Source organism: Chionomys nivalis, chromosome 17 (assembly GCF_950005125.1).
Source record: "Chionomys nivalis chromosome 17, mChiNiv1.1, whole genome shotgun sequence".
Classification (NCBI taxonomy): Eukaryota; Metazoa; Chordata; class Mammalia; order Rodentia; family Cricetidae; genus Chionomys; species Chionomys nivalis.
This window is the reverse complement of record NC_080102.1, coordinates 45592570-45615501: the sequence shown is the minus strand read 5'-3', so window position 1 is coordinate 45615501 and position 22932 is coordinate 45592570. Positions and strand designations below refer to the sequence as shown.

Genomic DNA, 22932 nt, shown 5'->3' with positions numbered 1-22932 from the left:
TATGTGACTCTGCCAGCAGAAAGCCATCACCAGACTTGAAGCAGAGCTTGGAACCAAAACAAACCCCTTGCTAGCATGGTGAAATATACTTATATCCCAGTTACTAGGAAACTGAAGCAGGAGGATCACTAAATATGGTGATATTTTGTTTATGCTCTAACAAAGAAAGTTTGCCTGAAGATCAGAAAGGGCTGGCCATTAGTTAACCACAGAGGTCTGGAAAAGGTCTGTACAGACAGACAGAAAGTGACTGATATGGCTGAATGAAGAGAATATAAGGTGGGAGGAGACAAGAGCTCAGCCCTTTTATGGCTGAGGAGTTAGCAAGGTTAAGAGTTGGCTGTGGCTTGTTTCTTGCTCTCTCTGGTCTTTCAGCATTTACCCCAATATCTGGCTCTGGGTTTTTATTATTAAGACCAATTAGAACTCATGCAACAATTGGCATCCAACTTTGCGGCATGAATTCACTACAAAGCCACTTATCTGTGGCTTCACAGCCACTGGCACACACCGGAGCTGCATACAGGGGCTCTAGCCGGAGTAATCACAGGCTAGGTTTTCTCTCCCCTTGCCCCCAGCCTCTGAATGAGTTTGGATTTTACTGTTGTAGCTTCTTTACGACAGTCTCTAGCTGCCACCCAAACTCCAGAAGCACCTGGGCTCCAAATGCCACAGAACTCACCCACCGTAGAATGGTTGGTTCTGCCTTTAGGCAGCTCCCACCACATGTGCTTCTTCCGCACCTGTGTGTGTGTGTGTGTTTCTCCAGACAGCTGGCTTCCTCTCCCCCCCTCCTTGGGCTGCAGCTCTCAGCTCACAGCTCATGGCTACACACTAGCAGCTGTCCTCAGTCAGGCTGTTCACCACCTGTGTTCTCAGACATGCTTTGCCTCACATTTCACTGACATCCTCATCAGATTTGGTGAGACAGAAGCAGGCAGATCTCTGTGAGTTTGAGTCCAGACTAGTCTACAAAGCCTAGGCTGTTACACAGAGAAACCCCATCTCGAACAAAACAATAAATAAAATAAAAATAAATAAATGACCGGGCATGTGTAGAGTTTGAAAAAGAATGGCCCCATAGGCTTATGATGCATAATGTGTAGTCAGTGTCCTGAAAGTCAGAAGATGGCATCAGGTCTCCAGGACTGGAGCTGCACATGTTTGTGAGCTCATGTGTGGCTGGTGGGGACTGAACCCAAGTCCTCTGGAAGAACAAAGTTTTAGTTTTTGTCATCTTCTTAAGAAAAAAACATCTTTTTTGTTTTTCATGCTGCTTTAGTCTTAAGGGGGAAAAGCATATTACTTTGGTTTTTGCTGCACCAGACTCCTGTGACTCTCTACCATGTCACACATATGTGAAGAAGAATCTTGGCTTTGTCACCATCCCAAGACTGTGGAGGTGACACTTTGGTTTTGAAAGTTCCCATGAGGATGGCATTCAGAGCCAGCATCTATTTCATAGTACTCATTTTATTCTCCAGTATATAAAAAATAAAAACCAGTTTTTATAAAAAATAAAAACCAGTAAATAGGCCGGGCGGTGGTGGCGCACGCCTTTAATCCCAGCACTCGGGAGGCAGAGGCAGGCAGATCTCTGGGAGTTCGAGACCAGCCTGGTCTACAAGAGCTAGTTCCAGGACAGGCTCCAAAACCACAGAGAAACCCTGTCTCAAAAAAGCAAAAAAAAACCAACAAAAAACCAGTAAATTAAAAACCAGTTTAAAATGAAACTTAGGGTTGGGAAAATGACTCAGTGAATAAAAGCACTTGCTACCAAAGTGTGGGGGAAGGGCTGAGTTTGAATCCTCAGAACCTATGTAAAAAGCCAAGTATGGCTATACACATCCCTGTAACCTCAGAACTATAAAGGGTAGAAACAAGAGAACGGCTAAGCCTCGCTGTCCATCAGGTTGCATAAGAGACCCTATCTTAAAGTAATACTGTGTAGAGTTACAGCAGAACATCTGACATCCTCCGCTGGCCTCTATGCACAAACTCAAGTACTTACACATACAAGTATTCTCACTTTCTCTCTGTCTCTCTTACCCCTCCCCCAGTAAGGCATACATATAAAGTTAGATCATCAATGACAAAGATTCCTTCCAGAATAGATCTAGTCCTTTAGCCCTTTTTAGATCAAGAGCCACCTTCTGACCCAGGGCCAGTCATTTGACGAGGAAAATAATTAGGCAACGGTGGTGCATGCCTTTAATCCCAGCACTTGGGAGGGAGAGACAGGAGGGTCTCAGCGAGTTCTAGACCAGCCTGGTCTACAGAGTGAGTTCCAGGACAGGCTCCAAAGCTACCCAGAGAAACCCTGTCTTGAAAAAAAAAGGCAAATATTGCTGCAATTGACCAGGGTACTTGTATAGATGGAAGAAAGATGTAGAAAGAATGCACTCATAAATATCAATTTTCTGGTATTTTGTATTGTCAGTTTCAAATACAAAAATTTATTTATTTAGCCAGGTGTGGAGATCCCACCTTTAATGGGGGGTGAGGAGTGGGAGGGACTGAGTTCAAGGCTAACCTGGTCTACAGAGCTACACAGAGAAACCCTGTCTTGGAAAAACAAAACAAAGCAAAAAAAAAAAAATCCTCCTAAATTTTAACGTTCCTTTCTATTTAAAGCTTTGCTATGCACATGTGCCCAATGAGGGTGACACTCTCCTTTGCAGTGGGGATCACTCTGATTTCCAAGCACAACCACCCACGTCCATTCAGTCAACTCAAATGCTTTGACTACCTGATGATATGCCAATATGGGCAAGCATTAACTTTTCCTTCTCACATTCCAATTGTAACATATTAAATGAAACCATTTTAAAATACCACTTCTCAGCCGGGCGGTGGTGGCACACACCTTTAATCCCAGCACTTGGGAGGCAGAGGCAGGTGAATCTCTGTGAGTTCAAGACCAGCCTGGTCTACAAGAGCTACTTCCAGGACAGGCTCCAAAACCACAGAGAAACCCTGTCTCGAAAAACCAAAAAAAAAAAAAAAACAAAAAAAAAAAAACCACTTCTCAAGAGTAGCGTTCTGGCAAAGGCTCTCATACAGGTCAAACAAACAAACCTACAGAAGGGAATGTAGAAGTTCTTACCAGAATGACATCCTTCCATCTAGCACCCCATACTAGGATTAGACTTAAAGACCATGCTCCCCAAATAAAAAGCACACAGAAAATCTTCAGCCACAAGAACTTTTCAGAGCAAGACTAGAACCCACAAGGCTTGCTACACTCAAGACTGTGTTGACAACTACACAAATATGCTGCACTGATTAGAAGTGATGAAGTGGGCAGACTGTGATCAAAGTTGGACTCCTTCCTGTGGGTTGATTGCTGATGTGGAATGTCCTTCTGTATATGTGTTGCTTTATTGGTTGAAGGCTAAAGCTGTTTTGGCCAATGGCTTAGCAGAGTAAAGCCAGGCAGGAAACCTAAACAGTAGGCGGAGTCAAGGAGATGCCATGTAGCGGTTGAAGAAGAAAGATGCCATGCCAGGACAGAACTTTACCCGGTAAGCCAGCCTTGTGGCAATAGACAGATTAATAGAAATGGGTTAATTTAAGATGTAAGAGTTAGTTAATAAGACCTGAGCTAATAGGCCAAACAGTGTTGTAATTAATATAGTTTTGTGTGATATTTGGGTCTGGGTGGTAGGAAAACGAAAGAGCAGTCTCCACTTACAAAACAGCATGCCAACTTGGGGCATCTACGTCCACATAAACCTAAGAGAGCTTGGGAAGGACTTCTAGACACAAAAGAACAGAGTTAAGCATGACTTCTTGGTAGCAGCATTTTCTTGGGTGGGCTCCATTTGCCAGAGGCAAGCAGAGGTGTGACTCCTTTAAGAGACGACTTCCTGACTCAGCTTTAGCAGCAAAAATTGAGCAGCTTCATTAAGAGCTGGCTTCCTGGTTCGTGCTGGTAGCACAAAACTCTGGCTTTCAGGAGGTCCTGCATTTAAATGGAGTTTGTGAGCAGCTTGCTACTAATTGCTTAATGGCGACATAGACCAGCTGCGTCCCTGGAGCTGGGGCAGTGAACAGAGCTCACAGAGGTGGTGAACATGCCTCCATCATGTTGGACTGGGCGGAGCAAACAGACAGGGCTACAGAGTTGGTCCTAGCCACACCTGGTTAGCTTTGAAAAAAAAAAAGCACTTCTGGTCAGAAAATGACACAATAAAGACAGATTCAGATGAAAAAGACCTCTAAATGGGTCACAGTGTTGGATGAATGTATGTAGGCTCGGGAGTGAGAAGGAAAAAAAAGAATAAGAGTGTTATAAAGACAGCAAATGATTTGTAAAAATAAAGTCATTAAAGAGACAGTAAAAGTAATACAAAAAGAATAGTCATAGATTAAAGGAGTAAAGAAAAATAAGTCACATAAAGATGGAATATACACAGAAAGTCTGTATTATGTATACTTTTGTGCTTTCTTTGATTTTTTTTTTTTTTTTTTAACTACAAAGAGACATTTGGTACATAAAGGTATCTGGACTTTAAAATTTGGGTCTAAGGATAAGTTGCTTTAGAAAAAGAGGTTCTGCTTTTGTTTCCACAGAAGATGAGCACCTATGGATTCCTTCCAGGCTAATGTGGTTTGACAGAACAAGACCCTCAAAAAGGTCTCTGTGGATCCTAAAAATACTTCACTAATCAAACAATTGGAGGGCTGGAGAGATGGCTCAGAGGTTAAGAGCACTGCCTGCTGTTCCAGAGGTCCTGAGTTCAATTCCCAGCAACCACATGGTGGCTCACAACCATCTGTAATGAGATCTGGTGCCCTCTTCTGGCCTGCAAGTATACATGCAGGCAGAACACTGTCTACGTAATAAATATGTATTAAAAAAAAAAAAATTGGAAGCAGTTTGAAGAAAACAACACCCAAATTCCCAAAATTACTGTTTATAAATGTTTGTTTTCATTTAAAGGGGATTATGATATAGAGATGAATACTTTATATTGGTATGGATTTTGGTTATTGATAAAGATTTAATGTTGATTTTGTTGTACTGTGTATAAGTATTCCTGTTCTTTTTTAAGGTTTTTCTTTTTTATTGATTTTATTGAGCTATACATTTTTCTCTGCTTCCCTCCCTTCCTCTTCAACCCTCTCCCATGGTTCCCATGCTCCCAATTTACCAGATCTTTATCAGAAGATCTTGTCTTGTTCTACTTCCCATTCTGCTTTTAAGGTATTATGTTTGTGCAGCTCATTTAAAAATGTAATGTAGCTGGGAAGTGGTGGCGCATGCCTTTAATCCCAGCACTCGGGAGGCAGAGACAGGAGGATCTCTGTGAGTTCTAGGTCAGTCTGGTCTACAAGAGCTAGTTCCAGGACAGGCTCCAAAATTACACTGAAACTCTGTCAAAAAAAAAAAAAAAAAAAAAGGAATGTATAATTAAGAATCACACATTAATACTTGTTTATTATAGTCAAACTGTAATATACTAGTCATGCTAGTCATATTTCAGATGTATAAGTATTCTTCACACCTTTCAAAAACCTACAGAAGGCCGGGCGGTGGTGGCGCACGCCTTTAATCCCAGCACTCGGGAGGCAGAGGCACGCGGATCTCTGTGAGTTCGAGACCAGCCTGGTCTACAAGAGCTAGTTCCAGGACAGGCTCCAAAACCACAGAGAAACCCTGTCTCGAAAAACCAAAAAACAAAAAAACAAAAACAAAAACAAACAAACAAAAAACCCTACAGAACACAGCATTTAAAATGTTTTAAGAACTTAGACTTTTCTTGACAGTGAGACATGTCTGCTTCTCACTGTAGCACCAATTACTTCAAAGAGGTTGACGGGGGGGCTGGAGAGATGGCTCAGTGGTTAAGAGCATTGCCTGTTCTTCCAAAGGTCCTGAGTTCAATTCCCAGCAACCACATGGTGGCTCACAACCATCTGTAAAGAAGTCTGGCGCCCTCTTCTGGCCTTCAGGCATACAGTCAGAATATTGTATACATAATAAAAATAAATAAATATAAAAAAACAAAAAAAAAACAAAGAGGTTGACGGGCATTGAAGAAACTTGTTATGGAATTTGCCTTCAATATGACAATGCTAGCCATTTGGGCAAGAAACTGCTCTTGCCTGAACTGCTTTATGATATGCTGGGCATGCAGGACCCACAGAAAAATGCTGAACTTGCCTAAAGAAGGTGAGACAGTCCTTCAGGGTTCCTGCTTCAAGAAAGTCTGTCAGACATTTTTAAAGACACAGAAGAAACCAACTGATGAACTTTGCCACTTTGCCATTACAAGACAGAACAGATCTTCAAATTTTCTGATTCATGGAAAAGTCTGCTGGGTACTATAAGCCTGTAGGCTGAAGATGGATGCCCCAACATTACAAAAGAACTCTACATGACTGTCCAGGCAGCAAGATGTCTCTGTCAATTCTAGAACTTTGGAAGTTGCTTACAATGCACTTTCTGTTTACTTAGGTAATATTATATCCTCCTGAGGTCTTTAAAGAGTTGAAAACAGATACAGTTTTCCTTAGTTATGATAAAAGATAAATTAGATATAAAACTTTAGACTCACAAAGTTAGGATAGATGATTATTTTCCTTAATTTGCCCAATAGAAAATGGACTAAAGACTGTAACTATAATTCTTGCTTAACAACTGTTTTGTATATGTAATTTTACTGTGATAAAGTTAAGAAACCTTCCTTTTTAATTAGACAGAAAGAGGGAGATAATGTAGGGTGTCTTTTTGTATATGTGTTGCTTTATTGGTCTAAGGCTAAAGCTGTTTTGGACAACGGCTTAGCAGAGCAAAGCCAGGCGGGAAACCCGAACAGAGATATATAGAGAGAGTAGGTGGAGTCAAGGAGACACCATGTAGCTGTTGAAGGAGAAAGACACCAGAACAGAACCTTACCAGATAAACCTTACCTTACCACAATCTTGTGGTAATACACAGATTAATGGAAATGAGTTAATTTAAGATTTAAGAGTTAGTTAATATAAAACTTGAGCTAATAGGCCAAACAGTGTTGTAATTAATATAGTTTCTGTGTGATTATTCAGGTCTAGGTGGCAAGGAAACAAACAAGCAGTCTCCAGTTACAGGCTACCAAAGTATATTCCATTACCCATGGAATTGTGTCCCAAACATGCCACCTACAGACACTCAAGTCTCCAAATGCAGGTCTACACAGAGGCAGGACAGACAATACTAACCAAGATACAGGATTCTGGTTTGGCAGGAACAGTTCCTCAAGACAATTAAAAAATGTAACTGCAGCCAGGTGGTGGTGGTGCATGCCTTTAATCCCAGCACTCGGGAGGCAGAGGCAGGCGGATCTCTGGGAGTTCGAGACCAGCCTGGTCTACAAGAGCTAGTTCCAGGACAGGCTCCAAAACCACAGAGAAACCTTGTCTCGAAAAACCAAAAAAAAAAAAAACAAGAGCTAGTTCCAGGACAGGCTCCAAAACCACAGAGAAATCCTGTCTTGAAAAAAAAAAAAATGTAACTGCAGAATGGCCACTGAATGATACCTGGAATTATTGTTTCATTCTTAGACTACTGGTGATGGAAATGGAGTGGAAAGAAAAGAATACTTGTAAGTGAAGAGTCCTAACATAAGCAATTTCCTCCAAAAAGCTTGTAAGCCCACAGGGGAGACAGCTGGCACCCTGAGGGTTTCATCTAGGGATGGGGCATCAAGGAGCATCAACTCTACAGTTCAGAAACTTCACAACATAAATTAAAACAAAACAGTAACAACCAAAAAATCTTCTCTGTCTTCAACGGGGATGTGCAAGCCCTCACAGAGATGTCAAGGACACTAAAAGAGGTCTTTGTTTCCAAAGACCTTAACTAAGACCTGGCCCACACCAGAGGGCAACATAACCATATTAGGTGTTCTGTATAACTAACATATTCCATGGGAAGCAACACCATCAATAGCCTTAACGCCAGAAATGCCACAGAGTCACTGAGCCTATACAAATGACAACTATAACCACTAAGACTACCCCAAGATGGAAAATCCAAAGCTAAATACCAAAGACAGGTACAAAGAGCTAAACTTCAGACATCTAGAACCAGAGTTATTTCCACAAGACATAGTCAGAAACCCCGATAAGGCTACCTTGGAAACAAAGCACATTCCACAGTAAGTAAACAACCCACATTAAGGTCACTTGGTCCCTGTTCAGTCCCTGAAACATTCTGGGTCACATACCACAATCCTGGATTTTTCTGGTTGCTCTTTTTTATTTCCTCTGAACTTAACAGGAGCTTCTTCTCCAATTACCCTTTCTCTATCATCTAAGCAGGTACCAGTGAAAGGCCACAGTTTCGACTAAAAGTCACTGGAAATCTTTAAATGTCCTTCACAGGATGTGAATGTGGCTTTCATGATACAGTGGCCAAACAGAGCCACATCCCTGTGGCAGGCAGAAGGTGCAGAGACCACAAGGTGAGGCTTAGTAAGCAGTCATGACAGCTGCTTTGGATGAAATTCATCTGCTCACAGTATCTGTCTGTAGAGGTAACGCAGATGAACAATGAAAACTGGGGTTGCTGGTTCACCAAGCCAAGGGACCCCCCCCATCAGGTCACGACAGCACCTCTGTAGGGCGGCAGAGCAGGACAGTGGACTCACAGCCTTACTGCTGCTGGTAGTGTAGACTTTGTACATAATGGAAGGAGAACCTGGGCCACAGCTGCTGGGAGGTCCTCACATGGAGAAGGCTGTAAGCATGCCTTGTTGGACTTTTGTCCCAGCATTTTAACACCAAGTCATTTAAACTGTGTAGCCACTGACTTCCCAAAACATATCCCTGAACAAACCTCTGGTCTCAGCCTCTTCCCTCAATAGCTGGGAACAAAAGATATACCCAGATACAGGGAGGGCCCTTTTCTCTAGGTTATACAGGTTCCTACCACTATTACAAATTCTCAGAGAACAGGAATTTATGAAGACCCCACTATTACAGCAGGTAGAGCAGTGCCAGGTGCAGGTTAGAGGCAAGAATGGCCCAAAAGGCAGGGAAGTTCTTTTGTCTCTCCAGGTGTCCTCTTCCTCAGAAACAGAACAGTTTTACTATTACTAGCAATACCTTCCAAAATTTGAACTACTAAAAGCACATATCAAATAATTAGCAAGAAGACTATGGGTTGAGAGTACATCAGTGGTAGAACATTTGCCTAGCAATTCCCAATACTACAAAAATTAATTAATTAAATAAAACAAAAAACATGCCGGGCGGTGGTGGCACACACCTTTAATCCCAGCACTCAGGAGGCAGAAGCAGGCGGATCTCTGGGAGTTCGAGGCCAGCCTGGTCTACAAGAGCTAGTTCCAGGACAGGAACCAAAAAACTACAGAGAAACACTGTCTCGAAAATCAAAAAAAAAAAAAACCATTATAAATAATTAGCCAGATGGACTGTTGAGATGGCCTAGTGGGTAAAGGTGCCTGTGAGACAAACCAGACAGCCAAAGTTTGATCCCAGGAATACACATAATGATGGGAGGAGAACACGGGCTCTGCTGTCTTCTTACCTCCACATGTGCCCTGTGCTGTGACACATGCAGCACCCTATCATGAACACAACAATAAATATAATTTAAATATGATTATCAAGAAAATAAGCTGCTGCCGGGCGGTGGTGGCGCACGCCTTTAATCCCAGCACTCGGGAGGCAGAGGCAGGCGGATCTCTGTGAGTTCGAGGCCAGCCTGGTCTACAAGAGCTAGTTCCAGGACAGGCTCCAAAACCACAGAGAAACCCTGACTCAAAAAAACCAAAAAAAAAAAAAAAAAAAAAGCTACTAATAGCAGGTACATTGAAATCACTTATGCTAAAAAGCACCAACTCCTCACCTGGGACCACATGATAACTAAAAGCAGACAAAAGCCTGGCATTCCTGGGTTCTTTCTGCATGTCTCCTGTCTTGAGACTCTGGGTCCCTCACTGGTTTAGTTCTGAGTCTAGATATGTCACATATCCAGGAGTCTTGTCTATAAGCTGATGACAGTGAACCCATTTCATGTTCCTTCAAGGTTGAAGGCACAAAGAGTAACTGAGGTATCTTACTGTCCACTTTGACAATGTCCTGCTGCAAATCCACAGAAATCACCTTAAGTCTCCAGTTGTCCCAAACCCCACAGACAGATCACCTCATGATGAGATCACCCCCAGCAGGAATGGTCATCTCAGGACAACTGGACTGTCTTCTCACCTCCTTGCAGAACCAGAACTGAGATAATCATCAACCAGACCACACTGACCAAGACTTCTTAATTATGCATACCTCTTGCCCCTACCTAATTCTGTTTACTTAAAGCTCGTGTCATGCCCTGAAGATGGGCTTAAATACTTACTTTTCTTCTTCGCTATTGGTTGTTTTGATTATACTCCTTTGTGCCTTCTCATACTTCTGTTTACACTCCCCATTTGCAATAGGGTTTTTCTGTGTAGCCCTGGCTGTCCTGGAAATGGTTCTGTAGATCAGGCTGGCCTCGAACTCAGACACCTGCTTGCCTCTGCCTCCTGAGTGCTGGGATTAAAGGATCAAAGGTGCATGCCATCATGCCTGACGTGTTTGCTTTCTTCAGGGCCTAGTGGCTCTACCTGGTATGCTGAAACCTGGAGTTGGGACTCTGGCCAGTTATAGGCATGTTCCAGGATAAAGAAAGGCCTAGACACTAAAAAGTGGGACAAGAGGGCTCAGTGGTCAAAAGCACTGGCCACTTTTCCAGAGGATCAGGGTTCAATTCTCAGCACTCACATGGCAGCTCATAACCACCTGTAACTCCAGTTTCAGGTGGTCTGACACCTTCACACAGACATATACAGGCAAAACACAAATGCACATGAAATAAAGAGTGGGGCAAAAAGTATCTGAAAGACTGAGGTACAGGAAGATGAGAGCCTGGCAAGATGCAACACTTCCCAGATATAACTGAAGGTCAGGAAGGGTGGGCGCAGTCTGAGACTCTTGCAGCTAGATTCAGTGACATACAAAACATCTGCAGGAACTACAAGCCCTACAACAGTATCCTCAAAGAGTAATGAGAAGAATGGCAGAGCTGACTGTGAACATCTGTGCAGAGGTTCAGAAGGAAATGATGCTGGCTGGAAGAACCTCTGGTCAGTGACCAAGGAAAGAGTCACTTACCTACTCCCTCCTCTCATCAGGTCAACCAGAAGTCAAAATTAAAGGATTTGAAGCCAGGCACACAGAAAATGCAGATTTGAAGTGAAGAGGCAGAGGTAGTGACCATGGCCACTTACTGTCCCCACGCTTCTAGAGCGCCACTTCCCAGTTCTCTCTTTCCAGACTCTAGGTCCACCAGAGACCTGAAACACACACACATTTCTTTCACTGAACAAATGCTACACATCAGTTCACATATACTCCCCTCCTAATTTCCTAAACACCCTTTCAAAGGTGTTAAGGATTGTGCATGTATCAACATCAGAGAGTTTTGATCACCAAAACATGCAGGCACAGCTAGAATTATGTGGTCAGGGACACACTTGTGTAATCCCTGTCAAACGAATTAAGAGCTTTATTTCTTTTTTTCTTTTTTATTTTTACTTTATGTTCTTGGTGTTTTGCCTACATGTATGTGTGAAAGTGTCAGATTCCCTGGAACTGAAGTTACAGACAGTGAACTGACATGTGGGTGTTGGGAATTGAACTGAGTCCTCTGGAAGAGCAGTCAGTGCTGAGCAATCTCTCCAGTCTCTTGCTTTCTTTCAGCTAAGAGACTGTAAACCTGACTAAGAGCCTGAGTGCCTTAGACTTTCTACTGCCACGATGAACACCATGACCAAAAGCAACTTGGGGAGAAAAGGGTTTATTTCATCTTACACTTGTAGGTTAACAGTCTACACTGAGGGCAGTCAGGGCAGGCACCTGGAAGCAGAAGCCACAGAGGAGCACTGTTTGCTGGCTTGCTTCTCAGGGTTTGCTCGGCTTCCTTTCTTATACCACCTGCTAAAGGGTGGCATAACCATACCATTCCTCAGGCCTCTGGGCATGACTTGCCTACATTCATCATTAATCAAGAAACGCCAAACAGACTTAACTACATGCCAATTTTAAGGAAGCATTTTCCCAATTAAGAATCCCACTTCTGGTGGCTAGAGAGATGGTTCGCTCAGTGATTTTTTAAAAAATATTTCTTATGGTTTATTTAACTTTATTTTATGTGCATTGGTATGAAGGTGTCAGATCCCCTGCAACTGGATCTTCAGACAGTTGTGAGCTAACATATGGGTGCTGGGACTTGAACCCGGGTCCTCTGGAAGAGCAGTCAGTGCTCTTAACGGCTGAGCCATCTCTCCAGCCCTCGCTCAGCGATTAAGAGTACTGCCTACTCTTCCAGAGGACCTGGGTTCAATTCCCAGCACCCATAAGGCAGCTCACAACTGTCCTAACTCCAGTTCTGCAACACTCCCACAGAGACATACATTTAGGCAAAACACCAATGCATTAAATAAATAAATAAAACATTTAAAAGATTTCCCTCCCCCTCGATGTTTCTGTCAAGCTGACAAAACAAAACAAATAAACAAAAACAACCAGCACACTGAGACTCTGAAACTTTCTAAAGGTTCACAAAATATTTTAACTCATATCTTTTCCTGAAAATAAAAATCACAAAGAGAGGAAGCGAGCATCAATGCCTTCGTGGACAGGCCACTGGAACCCTCAGAGTGTAGAGCAATGGAACCTTCCTAATGCTGTGATCCTTTAATACTGTTCCTCATGTTGGGGTGACCCCCAATCATAAAATTATTTTCGTTGCTACTTCATAACTGTAATCTTGCTACCATTATGAATCGTCATGTAAATAACTGTGGTTTCCAACTGTCTTTAAACGATCCCCGTGAAAGGGTCGTTTGACCCCTGAGGGTGGCGACCCACACAGGTTGAGATCCTTTGGTGTAGAGTCAAACTTGTAGCTTCCTCTCAACTTTGCTTTAGCGTGGAATTAACTCAAGCCAAAACTTGAATTATCTATAGCACTTTCTCAAAAACTTAAGTCTTAATTTTATTACCATGATGTAAAAGGGGGGAGGAGAATCCTTTCTTTCTACAAAGTCACAAGAACGCACTTGCCATAGCTGACTGGTTTTACGAAGCCAGAAGTGTCTTTTTAAAAAACGGCACTTAATCGTATCCTAATTAACTTCAAAACAAATGACTTCCCCTTTTACAAACATCAGAACAGCGACAGCAGCTCCTCCTGAGGCTCCTAGCTGCAGGGACTAGCGCACGAGCCTCGTGAGAACCTTCACACAGAGCGAGGACCCGCAGCCATCCCAGCAGAGACGAGTGGGTCGCCCAAAAAGGACAAAAGGAACAAAAAATGACGGCAGGTACTGCGAGCAGGAGGACGCTGCGGAGCCAAGGCGTGAGTTAAGTTTGTGTTCGGAAAGCCTCGGTAGTCAGACCCAGAAGCACACGCTACAGCCAGGCACCAAGAAGCGTGACACCGACTCGTGTCACCGCCGCGCAGGCTGCCGGCGCCCCTTCCTGGACACGCACGCCGATCGGCACCGACTTGGGGGTGCCACGACGTGGCGGGAGCCGGGCACCTGATGAAAGAGCACTCGGGGCGTCCCGCTGCCGCTCCTCTCCGCGGCCTGGGCCAGCCGGGGGCGCGAGGCACAGCTGTCAGAGGCCCGGCCGGGTGCACCCACGGGACGCAGCCCCCGCCCGGCCCGCCGCGCACGGACAATGGCGCGGTCCCCGACCCTGGCGCGGCGCCGGCCGTCGAAGACGCCGCTGAAGCGTCCCGCGCGCACTCACCTGAGGCGCCGGCTCCGCGCGGCGCAGCGCGGGCCCGCGGGCTGCGGACAGCGCGACGGGCGCGCCCATTCATTAGCTGCTTTGTCTGCCCCCGCCGCCCCTCCCGCCGCCCCAGCCCCGCCGCCCGCGACGACGCCGGACGCTGCGCCCCTCCCAGGGCCCCGCGCGGGTCGGGGGCGGGGCCCGGGGCGGGGCTGGCGCGCGCAAGCGCAATCCGTGAGCACCTGCCCCGCCTTGGGCTGGGCCCAGAGGACCGCAGGGTGGGCTTGAGCCCATTGGGCAAGGCACATGGGGCGGAGCCGCGAAGACGACGCAGGCGCAGTCCCCCCCCGTCACCCTCCCCACCGGAGGTCAGGTTACGCCGGCGCAGTGTCCCGCACTGGGCCTTGGTGCCGGCCTCCTCCGTCCAACCACGCAAGCGCGGTCCGGCGCACCTGCCCCTGGCAGGGTTTCGTCCACAGACTACGCAGGCGCAGTCGATGCGGCGGTTGGTTAGACTTGCTGCACGTTTGCGAACGTTCGGCCACCGCGGTTTCTTCTCCGGGCTGGGCCGTTAGTGGTGGTCCAGCGCCCTCCCAACAGTTGGCCGCGGGGCTTCCGGACTTGTGGTCGAGATGGGCGTCCGCACGGAGCGTGCGCGCGGCTTGTAGCCCATGGGTGGAGGCTAGACGCAGCAGGTGCTCGCTGCACAGGGCCGGGGGCCCTGTTGGGTAAAAGGAATATGGAGTTTGTGGTTGAAAGCCCCAGTTCATATTCCTGGGCGGACCTACAGGGGGAATTTGGCCCAGAAATCCTTCTCTGATGACACTTGAGACCACAACTTGGTATTTTTTGCGGAAGTTCTATCCTCCACTCGTCTTGCGATTTGGGGCGAGTTTCTTCTGTGATTTAGGATTATGAGCCCAGCTCGGGGTTGGTGACAGGTGTCACAGGTTGAAGCAGCTTGCTTGCCCTGATTCTCAGTCATAAGTCAATGGAGATGCTTTGGAATTCCGTGTCAAGGCTAAAGGATGAGGCCTGAAGGAAAGGTGGTTTGTGCTGCCCGTGCACTGCGGATGGAACCTGTGGCTCGTCAATCAATTGCTTAGAACCCCGAGTCTGGCTTTTCTGCCTTCCATTCAGGGCAGCTGATGTGTGTTCTTGGAGGTGGTGGGTCCGTATCAGGCTAGATAGGGAACACCCCAGACAGGCCTGGGTGGAGGTCCTCAGACTGCATGTTCCTGTAGGGTACAGAAATTTTCAGTAATCTACCTCTTCATGTTGTCCCCCAAGTGCACACCACCCCACATCTCATAGCTTCACGAAGGATTTTAGAAGCCCTAGAACTGTTCTAGACATGAATTCTTGGGGTGTACAGTTAAAAGTAGGGCCTGAAACAAGTAAAATAGCTAGGAGAGAGTGTGAGCATTTGTCCAGAGTGTCTCAGTCCAGCACGAGGCTTGTTTGTCTCCCTTCGTGCTGAAACAACTGCCCAAACTTCACCTAAAGATAGCCCTGCAGGCTGGGTGCTCTCAGTGCTCCTAGCCCTGCCCAAACTCTGCAGGGGAAGACGGAAAAGGGAAGTAGAAGGGCAAGGAGGCTGCTTGCCTGGTGTGCGAAGAGCAGGCTTCCCCTTTCGTGACTTGCATAGTGTCAGGATGTCCAGGGGTCTTGCAGGGCCTGGGCACATTCGCATGTCCCTAAGGACCATATAAAAGGCAAGCAAAGAATGGCAAAAGACGAAGACAACATTTGAAATCCTATATGGCTCTTATTGACTGTCATAGTGAGGCAGTGAGCCTGGCAAAGAGGAAGTGGATGCTACAGGCAGGCAAGGCATGAGCCCTTTGAGAGTAACTGTCCTTGGGAAAGGCCAGAGCAGGCAGAGCTGTGGCTGGCCAGAAACTGGCTTGTGTGACTGTATTTATACCTGATTTCCAGGAAGATTGAAACCTCAGCACAGGAATCCCCTTGGGTCCTGGAGAAACGGTCTAGTCGTGACTTCTTGCATCTCAGCTCCCACAGAACCACCAAAAAGAAGAGGGTCTGTTGCTCCAGGGTCCAGAAAGGGAGTGCCTGTCAGACTTCCTATATGAGGAGGTGTTTGCCTCCTTCTTGCTCAAGGGTAAAAGTCTGGGCCCCTGTTTCCATGTATGAAGGAGCCCCCAAGGGCCTTCACAGTCTGCTCCAGAATGGCTGTCCTGATCCCTGGAGTCTTGGAGCTACACCAGTGGTCACTAAATAGTCCAAAGACACTGATGACTTATGGGAGTTACACAGATGCTGGATTAGTTGCTCTTCTCTTGCTGTGATCAACTGCTCTGACAAAAACAAGGCAGAAAGAATTAATTTCGGCTTACAGTACCAGGGTACAGGCCATCCTGGCAGGGAAGGCGTGGCAGGATCATGAAGCAACTGGTCACCTTGCATCTGCAGTCAGGAAGAAGAGACCAATGACTGTGGGGGCTGAGACCCAAACCCTGGGAATGTCGGAACCCTCCTTTAGAGTGGGTGTTCTACTCAATTTAGCCTAATCAGATAATCCCCAGAGGCTAGCCTAAATTATCCCTTGGTCTGCCTTGAGGCTTGTGTCCTACGCAGTTCTAGAGCCTGTCGAGTTGACAGCATGAACCATATCACAGGTTTTGACAGGAAAGTGCAGGCCCCAATCAATAGCATGCATTGAACTCTGGCCAGGATACTGACCTATGCTGGGCTTGGGTTCTAGTTCTGTCACTCACCATCCCAGCCCTGCTGCTTACATTAGGTGAGGCCTCTGTTTCCCTTCTGAGAAATGCAGCAGGTTGGAAAAAGCTGTATCCACCACAGCTCCCTGCTCTGATGGTACACCAACTCTGTCCAGATGGGCAGCCAGGGATGAGCCACCCTGATGGCCAAACTACTTAAATGAAGGGGTGAGAAGTCCAGATAACAGGAAGAAGTGCAGATATTCACACTGGAGAGAATGCTGGGCTAAGTGTTTCCAGGTTCTTGGTCTCTAGTTCAAGGGTGAAATGAAAAGGAGTTCAATTCCAAGCAATCACATGGTGGCTCAAAACTATCTACAATGGGATCTGAAGCCCTCTTCTTTTATGCAGATGTACAGGCAGATAGAGCACTCATATGCATAAAATACATAAAATCTCTAAGAGTGAAATAAAAGCCCATACAGATGGTAAAGTAGCAAGGAAATTTCATTCAAATAATAGAACAATTCAGAACACATTGCAAGAGAATAATGGACAACAAATGAGTGAAGACACTCAAGGACACAATTTCCTTTTTAAAAAAATGTATGAGTGAGCTGGGTGGTGGTGGCGCACGCCTTTAATCCCAGCACTCGGGAGGCAGAGGCAGGCGGATCTCTGTGAGTTTGAGGCCAGCCTGGTCTAGAAGAGCTAGTTCCAGGACAGGAACCAAAAGCTACTGAGAAACCCTGTCTCGAATATAAAAAACAAAACCAAAAAATGTATGAGTGGTTTGCCTGCATGTATGTCTGTGTACCGCCTGCATGCAGTGCTTATAGAGACCAGAAGACCTCAGATCCTTTCGAACTGGGAAGTACAGATGTTTGTGAGGCACCATGTGGATACTAGGAACCAAAATGAAATCCTTGGCAAAACCAGCAAGTATTCTTAACCTGTAAGCCATAGGGCTTCCTTTTATGGAGTTCAAGAGAGTTTGGTTACTAGAGAGATCTGTGACATGGTTCTTTATCTTGATAGAGTGAATCATAAATTTTAATGCTGTATATATTCTTTCTCACAGTGCGTCTGATTTTAATCTTGTCCACACCCAATTCATAGACATTAGATGGTAAGTAGATTCTCCTTAAAAGTTCACTTAGAGGAGACAGTTTGCTTTATTGTATGTGTGCCCAAACCAGTCAAGGTTAGATCACTCCACTACCTCTGCACCTGTGTGTCGAGAACATGTTTGTCAAGTTTGATGGTCCTAAAGGGGAAGAGAAACATATTCTATTGTTCAGAGTGGAGTATGTTTGTAGCTAAATACAAGAGAAGCCTAGGTTGCGCAGTTGCTAGGTACAGTGCTCAGAGGGGTGTGTGTGTGCGTGCGTGTATGTGTGTGTGTGTGTGTGCATAGTACGTGCAGGTGAGAGTCCTAAGCTGTTAAACGCATTATAAAAGGTTTGTGTGCATAGTCTAAACCAAGTAGAGTCCCAGGTTGCCAAATTATTCCTTATGGTTGCCTGCCTCACTGGAGTGCTGGCTGGGTTTGGAGCCCCTTTCTGGGGACAGGTGGCAAGGTATGCATGCAAGTGATGGGAAATGTTTGGATAACCACTGGGGTAATATGGAGTCAGTGATATCACTGAGATACCCACGGTGATAAAATTGGCACTGTTTGGAGAAGAACTACCTTCGGGGGAAGTTGGAGATAAGTACCTAGAGATGCTGATAAGCTCGGGTGAGAGAGAAATGTGGGAGTTAGGGACAGGCAAAGGTTTTTAGTAGCAGTGAGTAGCACCAAAAAAACTTAAGCAGCCAAGGAAAGAAGGTCATGTGACTGGGATGGGGTTTTGTGTACTCTGGAGGGAACTCTTAGGAAGTATTCAAGTACAAGGGTCCTGTGCAGGGATGGGGAGAAGGGTAGATCAAGCTGACTCTCCTGATTGCTGTACTAAAGGCTTGTACAACCATGCCTTGCTTTTGAGTTTGGTTTTGAGAATGGGTCTTACTAAGTATTCCAGGTTGACTTTAAGCTTGCAGTGATTTCCTACTTCAGCCTTCTGAGTACTGAGATTATAGGTATATGGTATCGCAGAAATTACTTTTTGTTTTTTTTTTTTTGAGATAGGATTTTTTTTTTTCGAGACAGGGTTTCTCTGTAGCTTTGGAGCCTGTCCTAGAACTAGCTCTTGTAGACCAGGTTGGCCTCGAACTCACAGAGATCCACCTGCTTTTGCCTCCCGAGTGCTGAGATTAAAGGCAGGTGCTACCAGTGCCCGGCTTTGAGATAGGATTTTACCGTTTGAGTTCACAGAGATTCACCTGCTTTCACCTCATTGTTAAGGTGTGAGCCACCATATCCTTCTGAGTGCTTTCAGATTTTTTGTTGTTTGTTTGTTTGTTTTGTTGGTTGTTTGGTTTTGGTTTTCATGTTTTGTAACCCTGGCTGTCCTGGAACTCACTTTGTAGACCAGGCTGGCTTCGAACTCAGAGATCAGCCTGCCTCTTCCTCCCAAGTGCTGGGATTAAAGGCATGTGCCACCATGCTTGGCATCTGTTGAGTTTTAAGGAAATTCTTATTTTTTAAATCATGAACCATTTCATGGATTTGCATGGCATCATTGCACGGGGGCCATGCTTGTGTCTGTATCCTTTTACTTTCAGTATATGAGCTGCTGGGTGGAGCCCTTGAAAGGCTAAATTCTGTATGCTAATCTTTTTGTCAAGATGGGCGAGTGCAAATATTTTCTCCTATCTTCAGTTTACCTTTTTAGTCCCTTGTAGAGTCTTGTGTAGAGCAAAAGCTTCAGCTTTGGTTAAGGTGCCGTTTATCAATATTTCCTCTTAAGATCATGCTTTTGATATTCCATTTAAGAAATTATCGCCTAATTCTAGATGCCAGAGACTTTCAGCTAGTGCTTTTTGGAAAGGATAATAGATTTCTATTTAAATCCTTTGTTCGGTTTGGCTAAATCTTTGCATAAAGTATGATATACGTAGGTTGCTCTCCTCCTCCTTCCCGTCTCCTCCCTCAGCTTCCCTTAAGAAGTTAGGTGGAGCCGGGCGGTGGTGGCACACGCCTTTAATCCCAGCACTCGGGAGGCAGAGACAGGCGGATCTCTGTGAGTTCGAGGCCAGCCTGGTCTACAAGAGCTAGTTCCAGGACAGGCTCCGTAGCTAAGAGAAACCCTGTCTTGAAAAACCAAAAAAAAAAAAAAAAAAAAAAAAAGAAGTTAGGTAGATCCGCCTGCCTCTGCCTCCCGAGTGCTGGGATTAAAGGCGTGCGCCACCACCACCTGGCCCTGGACTAACCTTTTCCTGCTTTATCCACCTTTCCTAAAATTGTTATAGCTGCCATTTTTATAATAATGTTGTATCTATCCAAAATATTGCCCAGATTTTTGGTAGTAGTTAGGTTAAACTTAAAGATAAATTTGGAGGAAATTGGGTTTTTTTTTTTTTTTTTGGTTTTTCGAGACAGGGTTTCTCTGTGGTTTTGGAGCCTGTCCTGGAACTAGCTCTTGTAGACCAGGCTGGTCTCGAACTCCCAGAGATCCGCCTGCCTCTGCCTCCCGAGTGCTGGGATTAAAGGCGTGCGCCACCACCGCCCGGCGGAAATTGGTTTTTTTTTTATTATTTTGAGTATCCTAGTCCATGAACATATTATGTCTTATTGATTTATTTAGAACTTTTTTCTTTCTTTTTTTCTAACATGAAGGGAGAATTTTATTAGTATTTAAAAGAAAAACACCCCAGGTTAGGCAAGCTGTAAATCTGTTAACTGCCCAAAGGAGGGAAATAGAAAAGGAAAAAGCCATACTGACTGAGTTAAGCTGGCACGGAGGTCAGCGGCTTGGTTGTGGGCAGCCACATGGAGGGAGAGGGAAGCTTCAGAGAAAGAGTAAAGAAAAGCATAGTTCTGGTCAGCATTTGCAAGAAAGAGAAGAAAGAAAAATGAATAGTTTCTCAGTTGGGAGACAGAAAAGTGGGCAGACCCAGTGAACCTCAATGCAACTTTGTGGCAGCTCATAGGAACTGCCAAACTTTGGTGGGTTTTTTTTGTTTTTTTTTTTTTTTTTTTGGCTGCGGAATTAGAGTGGCTGGACTGGGTGTGTGTGGAAGGATGTTGTTGGTTTTTTGAGACAGGGTTTCTCTGTGTAACAATTCTGCCTGTCCTGGAACTCACTTTGTAGACCAACTGGCCTCAAACTCACAGAGATCCACCTGCCTCTGCCTCCTGAGTACTGGGATTAAAGACTTGCACCACCATTGCTGTCCCCGCAAGCTTAGTTTTCTTAATCAGTGTTTTATAGTTTTCAATATACAAATTATATAAATTTTGTTAAATTTGGGTTGGAGAGATGGCTCAGAGGTTAAGAACACTGACTGCTCTTCCAGAGGTCCTGAGTTCAATTCCCAGCAACCACATGGTGGCTCACAGCCATCTATAGTGAGATCTGGTGCCCTCTTCTGGCATGCAAGTATATATCGAAGGAATGTTGTATACATAATAAATAAATAAATCTTTTAAAAAAATTTGTTAAACTTATATTTAATATTTTATTTTAAACCATTGTAAATGTGTTGTACTTTTAAATATCAGTGTCCCTATGTTTATTGCTAATAGGAAGATAAAATTTGCTTTTTTAAAATATTGTTTGCAGGACAGGAATATGGTACTACATGTGAAGGTACTAGTTGTGTTGGTCTCCTGACCCAGGTTCCATCCCCAGACCTTGGTAAATGCTGCATGTGGTTGTTTGCATTCCCACAGCAAGGTGGGAGGTGGAGAGAAGAGAATTACCCAGAAACTCCTGGGCCAGCTAACCTGGAGCCTGCAGTGGAGCAGTAGAAATGAGAAAAGACCTTGCCTCAACAAGTTGTAAAGCAAGAAGACACCGTAGAAATTGTCCTTTGACTTCCACACACATTCTTTTTCTAGCACCTGCACTCACATGTACATAAAAATTTTAAAAGTCATTTGTGTCTTGAGAACTTGCTAAGGTCACTTATTAGTTCTGGGAGTTTTTTCAAAAAAAATATGTGCATATATGTTTGCACAAGTGTGTGGTTTCCTTGGAAGAAAGAAAAGGGTGTCAGGTTACAGCTGGTTACAACTGTTTACAAGTATTGGACCTTGATATGCTAATAGGCACTACAGGCATCAGCTAATTATAAACCTTCCAGCTGGTTACAAGTATTGTAAGCTGCCTGACATGGGTGCTCGGAATCAAACTCCATTCCTCTGGAAGAAGAACAAGTGCTCTTAACTGCTGAGAGAATGAAAATGAAGACATGGCTGCTCCTAGTTAGGGTTGAGAAGGTTTTATTGTAGATATGAGGGAGAATAGAGCCAGAGGCATCTGGAAGGTTACAGGCTGAACTAGGCTATGAGAGGAAAGAGAGGGAGATGAGAGAGGAAGAGAGAGGAACTAAGAGCTCCTGAGAACGAAGAGAGGACCAAGAGAACAAGTAGCCAAAACGACTGGGTTATACAGGAGAAAAAGAGAAGCTGGGAGAAAGGAAGGGAAACTTGGGGGCTGGAGAGGTTTAGGGTAGTGGGTGGAGCAGCCAGGAAGATTTGTGAGCCAGGACTGGGGGAGCCTAGAGGCCAACGTAGACCTTGGTATGCTAATAGGCACCACACCAGAGACAGGAGAAAGACTCCTTTTAGCAAGTAGGAACACTCTGAAGTCCCTCAGGGCATGCTGTCTTTTCTCTAAAAGCCAAACTTTGGGGGAAAAGGAATTTCTTAAGACCTAACACTGAAGCCGGGCAGTCCCAGCACTTGGGAGGCAGAGGCAGGCGGATCTCTGGGAGTTCGAGGCCAGCCTGGTCTACAAGATCTAGTTCCAGGACGGGCACCAAAGCTACAGAGTAATCCTATCTCGAAAAACAAAAAAAAAAAAAAAAAAAAAAAAAAAAAAGACCTAACACTGAGCCCTCTCTCCAAACCCTAGTTCTAGGAGAATTTTTGTGCTGGTGGTGGTTTTTCAAATTTGTTTCGAACACAGGTTTGCTCTGTGTAGCCCTGACTGTCCTGGACTGGCCTTGAGATCTACCTGCCTCTGCCTCACTTCCTCTTCCTCACAGCATTCTGTTCTGCTCACTCCACCCACCTATGTCCTAACCTATGAGGGCCAAGCAGTTTCTTTATTATTTAACCAATGACCTTCCTCCATCATACCTCCCCCTTTCTGCTTAAATAAAAAGGAAGGTTGTAACACAGAAAAATTACAAACAGGTATCAAGCAAAAATTATAGTTACAATATTGATGTCTACTTTATCTTTTATCCTAACTAAGGAAAACTATAACTATATATTCTTCAGCTCCATCAGAGACTCCAGAATGACATAATATTACCTAAGTAAACAGAAAGTGCATTGTAAGCAACTTCCAAAACTCTAGAATTGACAGAGACATCTCGCTGCCTAGACAGTCACTCAAAGCTCCTCTGT

At 44.9% G+C, this 22932-nt stretch overlaps 1 protein-coding gene and 1 non-coding gene across 3 annotated transcripts in view; both read right to left on the bottom strand.

The window, feature by feature from the left end:
- The window catches only part of Zbed4 (zinc finger BED-type containing 4), a 31966-nt gene extending 18059 nt beyond the window's left edge, over positions 1-13907 (bottom strand). The window contains exons 1-2 of one of the 2 annotated variants that reach the window (XM_057792698.1): positions 13804-13907; positions 11158-11339 (exon numbers count right to left, since the gene is read on the bottom strand). The gene's annotated coding sequence lies outside the window, so the exon portion shown is untranslated. The remainder of the gene's footprint in view (positions 1-11157; positions 11340-13803) is intronic. The other variant, XM_057792699.1, reaches the window with a different exon arrangement.
- Positions 13908-19056: 5149 nt separating this feature from the next.
- On the bottom strand, positions 19057-19160 carry LOC130889261 (U6 spliceosomal RNA). Its single transcript, XR_009058528.1, has one exon. It is a non-coding gene; the product is annotated as a U6 spliceosomal RNA (small nuclear RNA).
- Between the last annotated feature and the right edge of the window lie 3772 nt (positions 19161-22932).